At 34.1% G+C, this 11543-nt stretch overlaps 1 non-coding gene across 1 annotated transcript; it reads right to left on the reverse strand.

Annotated features, from left to right (window-relative positions):
* Positions 1 to 239: 239 nt before the first annotated feature.
* Positions 240 to 361, reverse strand: LOC136401681 (U6atac minor spliceosomal RNA). Its single transcript, XR_010750694.1, has one exon. It is a non-coding gene; the product is annotated as a U6atac minor spliceosomal RNA (small nuclear RNA).
* Between the last annotated feature and the right edge of the window lie 11182 nt (positions 362 to 11543).

Genomic DNA, 11543 nt, shown 5'->3' on the forward strand with positions numbered 1-11543 from the left:
TCTATGTGTTATGTATATATGTTTTTGGCTAATCTTTTCATCATCTTTCATCTAGTCCCCTCACCCGCCTCCTCTCTGACAGCTTTCCATCTGTTCCATGTGTCCATTCCTCTATTTTGTTCATCAGTTTATTGTGTTCATTGGATTCCATATATATATATGATCATATGATATTTTTCATATATATATATATGATCATATGGTATTTGTCTTTTTCTGCCTGGCTTATTTCACTTAGCAAAAGTCGATGATTAGGTACCACACGTAGGTGGCAATATCTTAACCATACGCATGTTGTCAAACCCTAGAGCCTCTTCTATCCTTGTTAAGGGGAATGTTAACTTCTCCTTTCATACAACAGCATATGTACCAACTTTCATAGACTAGTACATGTTCTGTGTCAATGTGTGCTTGAGTATGTATTCCATATTTGCTTACTGTTGCTTGTTAATTTAACATGTATCTGTAGAGAACATAAAAGGGGATTTCTTTTCTCATTTTTGGTATCTGACCATTCAAAGCAAGAGTGTTGCATAGGGTTGCTATAAGTTAGCAAAGCCCAATATTTTTTTATGGACACCCTCTCCCCTTAAATCGCATAGACCTCCATCATATCAACATTTTTGGTGATAAATTTCTTAATCACTATCTGGATGTTGTAAACATCTAATAATATGAATCAAACCCAATGCATATTGATTATGAAATAAAATTGGAAGTCTTACCATAAAGCCCATAAAATAAATGAAAGCAAAGATAAAAAAACAATTCTAATTTATAGACAAAGCTATTGACAAAGGATGGCCTCATAGAATTAGATCAATAAACAAAGAAGAAATAGTTGACAATAATGATAACATAATAAGAATTTCAAACAGATTATTTGCATATTAATAAATTAAGAGGGCATCTTGGCACTTAAAGCTCTTGAATAATTTTTAATGATGCTCATTATGATCATTTTGCAAGAATCAAACAGGTAGTGAATGGTATAGACTGTGGGCCTGCATCTTTGTCAGGAAATTAAATACTTTACACAGAATCAACACTTGACTTATTCTAATAAGTACTGCATAGTTACAATTTTAACTTATATTCTGTAAAGTACAAGATGAAATACTTAGTTTTATAAAAGAAGCATACAGTTCAGTTCACATCATATTGCCTATTTTTTTATAGCTCTTATGACATGCACACTATTTTGAGGGGAGAATCAGGAAATTTTTTTCTAATCCCTTCTTTTAATTCTCAACAAAACTAGTAGTTCCAAGACTGTGGAGACAATGAGACAAATTTGAGGTGGAAATTTCAGCTCTCTATCGAACACATGCTGCTTGTGTTTCTCGTTTATATTATATAAAGGTCCTAGTTTATTGTTGCTACTCTTTGATGAAAAAAAAACTTTTATTGCTACCTGAGATCCTTTACAAATAATGATGATATAAACTTAGAGGGAATTGGGCTTTTCAGAGGAAGTTGCATCATGATGTTTGAGTATGAAGAGTGTATTTGAAGATTATTTCCTCTATATTTCTCTGTTGAATTTCTTTTTTCTTGTAGAGTTTGTTGGGGGAAAGAAACAGAGATCTATGTCATCACATTAGTTAATTATCTAGCTTTTTTCTCTAAGAATAAAATTAAAGGAAAAATTCTGAATGTCTATGATGGGTTGCTACTTATATAACAGCTTAGAACAGTTTCAGAAATCATCTTCCTATATTAAATGATTGTCAGTGCCTTTTAAAACATATTATTGGCCAGAGTTTTGTTGTTATTAATAAAAGTTATACTCTCTAGAAAAACTTTCAAGCTCTATTTATTTTATGTATCATTATAATTTCTCTCTCCACTCATACCTTTATTTTAATGTCTATAATAACAGAGATAGATGTATAGGTGAAAAATATTCATAATCTATGTGTGCTATAACTGCAGTTTTTAAATAACAAGTTATGCTTGTATTCTCACTCAAAGAATGGTTTTCCATTAGTGTCTGACTTTGAAAACCAGACACGATGGACTGCTTTCTGTACAAAACAAAGTTTGCTCAAGTTAGCAAAACCAAGTAGATTATGACAAAGGAAAAATACAGCAAACTTGCAGTTTCTGAATGAGATGAAGAAAAATAAATTAGAAAAACAGAGATTCTATTGATGAAATATTTTTTCATGACCAAATGTAAACCTTTTAGTGGTAAAGGAGTAATTCAACAAGAGGACCCTAAGGAGGTTCAAAGGAAGCTTTACTGCTCCTTCTGTTAATTTGTTAACTAGCTGGGCCCTAAACTCAAAAGCATTGTTCTCTTTCTTGGCTTTCAAGGTTTGATATTTAATTCAAATATGACTTGAGTTATTCAGGTAAAGGGTAAAGTTCTATTAAACCCTCATTTTGCAAACCACCTAGAAGAGTGCTGTCCTCCTACTATGTTAAACTCTGTAGATCCTAAACAATCAGTGGACACGGCACCCTTCTCTCTCACTGCTGTTGTCCTGGCTGCTCATCTGCCCATGTTGCTCCCTTCAGTCTAAATCTTGTAAGGGCCGCCTGAGCTTCTCCAATCCTGTTTCTAGAACACAGTCTGGCAGCAGCTCAGCATCTCAGACGTGACATTACTATAGAGTGCTCTTGGGCTGGTCCTTTCTTCTTTGGCAAAAATTGTTGCCCTTGATACCTATTTTGACTATGGACAAAATTGCCCTTTGTCATTCATTGCACAATGGATGCTCTCTTCCAGTGATGTAGAGATGACTCCTATGGTTTTCTGCTTTTAGTAAAATGATAAAGAACAAGAAAAAAAAATTTCTTTGAAGGGCATATGCTTTAAACTTATCTGCTGTCTTCTCGCAGCTTAAACAGAAGACTAAAGGCAATTTTTCTACATCTTCCATTCTGCCCCATGAAAATCTAGGATTGTCAGGATGCACATCTTTTGGCAGAAGTGCTTCTTATTCTTCCTAATCCACTGCTTGTTCCATAGAAAGGAGCAACATTTTGTACATACCTTTCAATTTAACAAGAGGAGCTCCAACTCTCTCTTCTGAATACCCATCGCCATTTTCAACAATTCCAGTAGTCTAACCTTCTAGCAATAGGGAAATCAACTTACTCACCATGATGACCTCTGGCTTATGGTTTTAGCCTTCCAAGGCACAAGCAATCCTTATATGTGATTTTTGGGAGCCAACTTGTGCTTATTCTGCTGCTTATGCTAATCCCTGCTTTTTTTTTAATTAGCACAGATTTTTATAATCCATCACCATTTACTGAATAATTTGTGTGCCAAGAACTGTGAACTATATTGTTTAAGGACTCTTTTTGATAGATATTGAAAGAAAAGCAAAAAAAAAAAGAACAAAAAGAAAAATGAAAAGCAACAGGATTAGGTTGGCCAACATCTTTGTCTTTCGTTCTCATTTTGCCTCTGCTCCTTCGTATGTGCTATCTCCTAGTTGCCTCACCCCCCCACCCCAGCAGCTTGTCCCAGATGGCAGTGGGGGCCAGGCAGCAGGAATTACTCAACTCTGAAAGGCTTTCTCAATGTATGGATGAATGGATGGGTGATCATGTGGTTACTTTACTATTTTTAGTGTTTTGTTTTTGAAATTAAGTTATAGACAGCATAAAAGAGCCAGGCAGCCTTTGGCCTACAGTTATCTGCTATTTGCTACTGTTATATAGTGAAAACCAGAAACAATATGGCGAGTACCATTTTTGACTGGTGACACCATAGATTAAATCACTTCTCTACTCAAAAGCCTTTATCTTTTTTTCCATCTCACAACACAACACAACACAACAAAGTAAAATGAAATAAGTTCTTTTAGTGGATAGATTTCACTCCTATCTACTTACTTTACTATTCTCATTCTACCACCTGCCTTTCTTTTTCTTTCACTCTGTAATCCAGCCAGCAACATATTGGTATACTCTTATCTCTGGGCCTTTTCAGTTGCTCGAACATCACCTTACAGAGAAGGTTTTTCTAACCATTTTTTTTAAAACAAATTCCCCGCTTCTACTTCCTAACTTTCCATTCCCATAACTAATATTATTTTTTAAAAGAAGTCACCATCCTTTGTTATATATTTATTTGTTGTCTCTGCCCCCCCCCCAACCAGAATATAAACTTCATGAGCTAGAATTTTGTCTGTGGTCTATATTCCCAGCACTTCGAACATTGCCTGGGATAAAGTAGGGGTGCAAACCAGTGCCCCTTCCTTGGATTGTACTATTTAAGTGTGTGCTGGACAAATTCCAACTGCCAATATGTACATCTCCAAGCCTGAGGATGCTTTCCAAAAACTGTAGAAGGCCATTTTGCCCACCTATCCGTCAAGCTCGAGGCTTTACAACCTTCTCCCAGCAAAGAGCAAACTTAATCGATGATTCTCATCATCTGTGGTGTAAATACTTCAGCTCTATCACCTTACAGTGAAGGGGGAGGGAGAAGGAGATGGGGGAGTACGTCTGAGACTGAAGTAACTGTCTTAATAATGTGCTGTTTATTGGCTGCCTTCCTTGTCTCTATCATTTCTCTACTCCCCTGCAAGTTGCACCTCTCAAGTATGTTATTTACCTTCAGGCTCTGGCTTGGAGTAACCCAAATCAGGACAATAAATATCGGTAACTGTTGAATGAGTCACAGTGGATTTTGGATGCATATTGAGAAAAAATGGCAGAAGCATAGATTCATGGAAGGTGGAAAGGTTAGCTAAGCACCCAGGAAATGGGCTACCAGCAACAGGGAGGAGACAAGATGGTTATACAATGGAAAAGATGAAAATGAGTTCTTGGCAGCATCTGAGGGTCTATGTCTATAAAGGAGATTGTCAGAAATCCACAAGGCTGAACACAGAAACAAGTAGACATAATGTTGATTTCGTGGTGTACAACCTGTGCAGTTGCACAAAGCTCCATGCTCAGAATGGCTCAGGATGGTTTAACGCTCTGCTGTTGACATCTCAAATTCCTTAATAATTTTTTAACAAAAAACCCTGCATTTTAATTTTATGCATATCATAGTTTCTCATTACAGTTGAGAGAAAGGAATAGAACATCAAAAATTTGGAATTAGAAAAATAAATATCATAGAACTAGGTGGTAGGTTACTCAGAAATTGTCAGGATATTCCATAGTCTAATTAACAGTGTTAATTTCTTATTTCAATAATTATAGCAGTATTGGTAGCAGAAATAAGTAACCTAACAATATTTCATGGTATTAATTATTTGAGATAAATCATGAAAACATTTTTGATTGGATACAATGTATATTGTTAATTTATAGTTTTGTTTTTATAGAAAAAGTATAATTGATATTAACTAAAAAATCTATGATGGAATACTTCACAAAAAAGTCATATTTGTCATCTTTATTGACCTGCAATATTCTGTTTTCATGGCATGTGATCTATTTGCTGTTGCTGGCTTTTAAATTGATTATTCAGTTGACTTTTCAGCTGGAAGACTGTCAAGAATTTTTGATATTTCCAGTTTGACAATTGGCATGTAAGATGCTATTTTTAAAATATTCCATTTTGTTTCTTTCCACTTAAAATAGTGGAGATTTAAAATAGTACATACACTTAAATACTAAAATGATGCCTTTTGATATACAAAAGGAAGAATTATTTGAGAAAATATGTATCCCTTGTGGGAAATTTTGGTTTGTGGACTCTCAACCAGAGTGGTAAGTCAGTAAGGTATTGCAGCATTTTCCACTAGCTAAAAACAGATGTCATGTGATAATGGGTGTTACATCTGCAGCTGACACCCACTTCAAAGAACAGGTGCCTCTAGATGTTTAAAAAAGCAAAAAGTAGCTTTGTACCAGTCTATAGCAGCTTTCAGGAAGTGATGAGTGGGAGCAATGGGAAGACTGGCTCATTGGCAGCTCTGGGTCACTACATCTTGAAGGCACATCAAGGCACTTGGGTTTTCATTGCACTTCTCTTCCATAACCCTTCAACATCAGAGGCTAAATTGCTAGGTGATGATATTAATTATAAAGTAGTGACTTTAGAGTCTAAAGAATGAAGTCGAATACCTACCATACATGATATATAAAAATTAACTCAAAATGAATGAATGACCTAAACATAGGAGCTGAAACTGTAGAATTCTTAGAAGAAAACAGACGACAAGTTTCATGACGTTGAACTTGATAATGATTCTTAGGTAAGACAGACAAAAGCAGAAACGACAAAAGAAAAACAAATAAATTGGACTTAAAATTAATAAAAATTAAAATGTTTTATGCATCAAAGGACACAGAGTGAGAAGGCAGCATACAGAATGGAGAAAATATTTGCAAATAATATATCTTATAAGGGATTAATATCCAGAATAAAACTCTTCCACCTCAACAACAACGACAAAATCACCCCAAACAACTGAATCAATAAAATGAACAAATGGGTTTAAACAGACATTTCTCCAAAGAAGATAAATAAATGGCCAATAAAAAAATACTTAATGTTACTAATCATTAGGAAGATTCAGATCAAAACCACAGTGAGTTGTTACTTCACATCCATCAGGATGACTATTATCCTAAAAACTAAAAAGCAGCAAGTGTTACCAAGGAAGTGGAGAAATTGGTGCCATTGTGCATTGCTGTGGGAATGTAAAATGGTGTAACGACTGTGGAAAACATTATGACAGTTCTTCAAAAAAATATATAGAGAGAATTATCATATGACCTAACAAGTCATTTCTAGGTATATGCTCAAAAGAATTAAAAGCAGGGATTCTAAAAGATATTTGTACATCAATGTTAATAGTTATATTATTCATAATTGCCCAAAGATGGAAACTACTCAAATGTCCATGATAAATAAACAAAATGTAATACATACACAAAATGGAATATTCCTTGGCCTTAAGAAGGAATGAAGTTGAGACATGTAATACCATGAATAAACTTTGAAAACATTCTGCTAAGTGAAATAAAACAGACACAAAAAGACAAGTACTGTATTTCCACTTAGATAAGGGTCTTAGAAAGTAGAATAGTAGTCACTAGGGGCAAGAGGAGTGGGAAATAGTTATTGTTTAATTACCACCGTTTCCACTTGGGATCGTGAAAAAGTTCTGGAGATGATAATATTGCTGGTTACACAACAATATAAATGCACTTAATGCCACAGAGCTGTATACACTTAAGCATAGTTAAAATGGTAAGTTTTATGTTATGTATGTTACCCCAATTTAAAAAAGAAAAGAAATTCTTAAATTAATCAGAAAAAGAAAATAACTTTATTAGATTTTTAAGAAAAATGGTAACATGCATATGAATTTTATTTATTTATTTTTATTTGTATTTTTCTGAAGTTGGAAACGGGGAGGCAGTCAGACAGACTCCCACATGCACCTGACTGGGATCCACCTGGCACGCCCACCAGGAGCCATGATCTGCCCATCTGGGGCATCGCTCTGTTGCAACCAGAGCCATTCTAGCGCCTGAGGCAGAGGCCACAGAGCCATCCTCAGTGCCCAGGCCAACTTTGCTCCAATGGAGCCTCGGCTGCGGGAGGGGAAGAGAGAGACAGAGAGGAAGAAGAAGGGGAGGGGTGGAGAAGCAGATGGGCGCTTATCCTGTGTGCCCTGGCTGGGAATCAAACCTGGGACTCCTGCACGCCAGACCGACACTCTACCACTGAGCCAACTGGCCAGGGCTGCATATGAATTTTAGACAAGAGAGAAAAATACCAAGTAAAAAGCAACAAGTTTCCCAGTTGCCTCATTTCATGATGAGCATAATATCAGACATCTCTCTTTGCCTTTCTTTAAAATGGTTAAATAAATGGAAAGATTGGTTGGCAATTGTATGAATAGAGAGATAAAAACAAACAATTTAATAAGAATGAGATCATGCTAAACATACTATTTTTAAAATAGAAATGTTATATTTGATATGGCCTAAATATAATACAAGAAAAAAAACTGAAGAAATTGCTGAAATTTAGAGAAGTTTTTCACAAGAAGACCCGGTTCAAAAAAGAGATTAGAAATATCTCTATATATTAAACTTCATGCTTCAATTTTGGATACTGTATGACTGACTCCATGCCATGAAATAAATCTTATTAACACTCTTACATGTCTTTTAGTCTAATCTCCCAAGTTGCTTATATTATTTTTACTTTATTGGGGTTTATAATACTTATACACTATTCTGAAAATACAATTTATCAAATTTTAATTTTAATTTTTCATTTAGATGAATTTACCGATTATTATCATTCCTTTTACTTATTATCCTCTATGATATCAAGTCTTTAGTTCTGATTCACTTCTAAGTTGGTTAGCTTTCATTGTTCAAGTTAAGTTTTTCAAGAACGGTTCTCTTCCTTGGATGCTTCTACATTGAAGAATGTCTGTACATTGATGTCAGTTGGCAGGCTACAATATTCCTGAATCATCTTTTCTCTCCTTCAGAGTACTATAAGCATTACTCTACTGTCTTATGGTATTGAACATGACTGTGAAGATTCCTGAGGCCTGACTGATACACCCCTCCCTCCTCACCTGTCGATGACTTCCCTTTTCTGCTTGGGTTTCAGAAGAATTCTTTCTTTAACCTTAGAGCTTGGCAAGTTAACCAGTGTAGGCAACCTGCATCAATCTTTCCTAGTATATAGTGTGTCCATTTGATGTGTAGAATTAGCTATTCTTCATTTTAGAAAAAAATATTGTTGAATTTCATCTTTAAATAATCTTTTCACTAAGTTTGTTGAGATGTTATTTCTAGGAAAAGTTATTTATACATTGGATAAATGTTCTTTGTCTTCTAATTACCTAATTATCTCTGTCTCCATAGTACATTTTGACTATGTACTGTCTTTGGGACAGTGGGCTGGTAGAATGTTTGCAATCTGCTGCAGAGAGACTGGATACATACAAAACCAAACACATATGCGTGTGTGCACACAGGTGCACACATCCCCCAACAATAAAAGGTCATATATACCAAGAGACTGTCTGATTTTAGTTGTCAGTGAAAGAGAGGACACCAAGGTCTCAAAAGAATGGTGAAGACTTCCTGGAGGAAAAGGATGTAATCTGGATCTTGAAGGAAGCATAGAATTTACATATCTATTTCATGACATTTAAGTTTAACAAAACTATTCTTGACTCACAAATTGCACTATTTAAAACATTCCATGATTCTGGGCCTGATTCACAGAGGTCACACTCTCAGAAATATTGTGGGAAAATTAATAAACTTTTTTGAATAAGTAGAAATGAGTAACACCTTGTCTTTACTAAATGACTATTTTAGAATTAAAGACACAGAAAAAAATAACTTACAGCTTTTTCTAGTATTATGTTCCATAATCTACAACCTTATTTTCTTCTACCATACAAAATAATCGCAATTTTGTGGAATAAAAATAATTTACTAGATCACTAATGGACAAATTGTAGAGCCTTAGCTTTTTTTACTTATTTAATTTATCTGGAGTTATAACATTGGTTAATTACATTATAGAAGTTTCAAGTGTACAATTCTATACCACATCATCTGTATATTGTGTTGTTTGTTCATCGTTCAAAGTTTAATCTTTGTCACTATATATTTGGAATTTTTAGCTTTAAAAGTATTTTAAAATGACTTTTAAATTTACTTGGAAGAAAATCTGAGTGAGACTGACTGTAAACTTTTATAAAATGAAAAATAATTGGAGAGATTTGTCCCATAAGATTAAAAAAATATATAAAACCACCATAATTAAAAGTGTGGATTAGTATGAGTAGGCAACAATAGTACAAAAAGTACATAAGCACAACTCAAAACAAGAATGTAGTATGGAAGTAGTGGCATTTCAAATCAACAGAAAATTTGATACTTATTCAATAAATAGTCTTTAAAAAATGCCTAATAACTCAGGGAGAAGACATAAAATACATATCATATGCATCCTTTTATATACATAGTATGTGTGCATTCCTGTCAAGTAATGTTTAACAAGGACCCTAGAGATATTATGTTCTTAATTATTAAAACTAAAATTATTGGCCCTGGCCAGTTAACTTAGTTGGTTAGAGCATTGTCCCAAAACACCAAGGTTGCAGGTTCAATCCCAGGTCAGGACACATACAGAAATAACAAATGAATGCTTCTTTCTCTTTTTGTCTCTCTCCCTTCCTCTCTCTGTCTCTCAAAAATAAATCAATTTAAAAAAGAAAAAGACTTTCAGCCATGAAAGTTTATAACTAAAATTTTTAAGTGCCAGAGAATAACTTAATATTTTTACAATCATTGGGTAGAGTGAGAATTTCTAAGTTTAGTGCCAAAGTTAACAGGTTAAATTATGTAAAAATGAATGAAAATCTTGAAGGTATTTTCTTTTGGTAAAAACATAAAAAATTAACGATCTAAAAAAAAGAGGCTGATGAAAATATTGCTACTTATATAACAAAGCAGTACTATGAGAATTCACAGAAATAAATAATAAAAATGTCCAATATAAAAATGGTGAGGTACGTTAATAGTCATTTCACACACAAATATATCTATATCTATGTAAAGATAGATATAGATATATATAAAGAGATATAACTATATTGTAACCAAAAATATAGGGTTTTAAAAACCTAGAAAGGTATCCTTTAAAAAAGCAATAAATGGACAAAGATAGTTTTTAGTGATAGTATTTATTGTCAGCAAAGTTCATTCACTGCTGGAAACACATTGGCAAGCTTTAAAAATATTTAAAACCTCGGACCAAGTGATCCACTTCCAGAATTTTATTCTCAGAATTTGATTGTATTCGAGCACAAGAATCTTCACAGCAATATTGCCTATAAGTGAAAAAACTGTTAACAACCGTATGTTCAGTTACCTAAATTACTGTGTATCCATACAATAGAATTCCAAACAGCTTTTTAAGGTGATTTGTACAAGAATATTTAATGCCATAAAAGTTTATTGTAGATATAAAATGCAAATTAGCAATACTGCATAGACTTTAAAACAGTTCCAGTTTTTCCCCACTAGCCTGTGTTTTTCTCACAGTATTTCTGGAGATTTGAATTTTACACTTTTTTCTTTGTCTTTTCTAAAATTTCTACAATAAACTCTTATAAAGAGGAAAATGTTAAATTTTTGATAATGTCCTAACTTTTTGCCAGTAAGTGTCTTTTGAGGGAACCGCCCTGATAACATATTGTGGTTTTGATATAATAACATCTGCCTTCCAGAGTGAGTTTAATCCTGATGTAGTGTCAGTAGAGTCCCTTAATCAGAAAGACCAAACTGCTTTGTTCTCTTGAAATGACACCAAATTATTTTCACAATAAAGCTTGACAACAAAACTTAAAAATGGTGTGCTTAGAAAGTCTGATGCTGGTATTAAGTAGATGTAAAAGCGATTTAACTCGTCCCTGCTAACACAGAGGAAGTACATGACAAGGAGTGTCTGCGCAGGCTGGACTGGAGATCTGAAGACCTAGCTTGTAGTCCCATTTGTTCCATCAGCTAGAAGTGTCCTTTCAAGCTGATGAGAATAATAGTAATAACTTCAGATATTATTATTATTA

This window comes from Saccopteryx leptura, chromosome 3 (genome assembly GCF_036850995.1).
Source record: "Saccopteryx leptura isolate mSacLep1 chromosome 3, mSacLep1_pri_phased_curated, whole genome shotgun sequence".
In the NCBI taxonomy this organism is placed as follows: domain Eukaryota; kingdom Metazoa; phylum Chordata; class Mammalia; order Chiroptera; family Emballonuridae; genus Saccopteryx; species Saccopteryx leptura.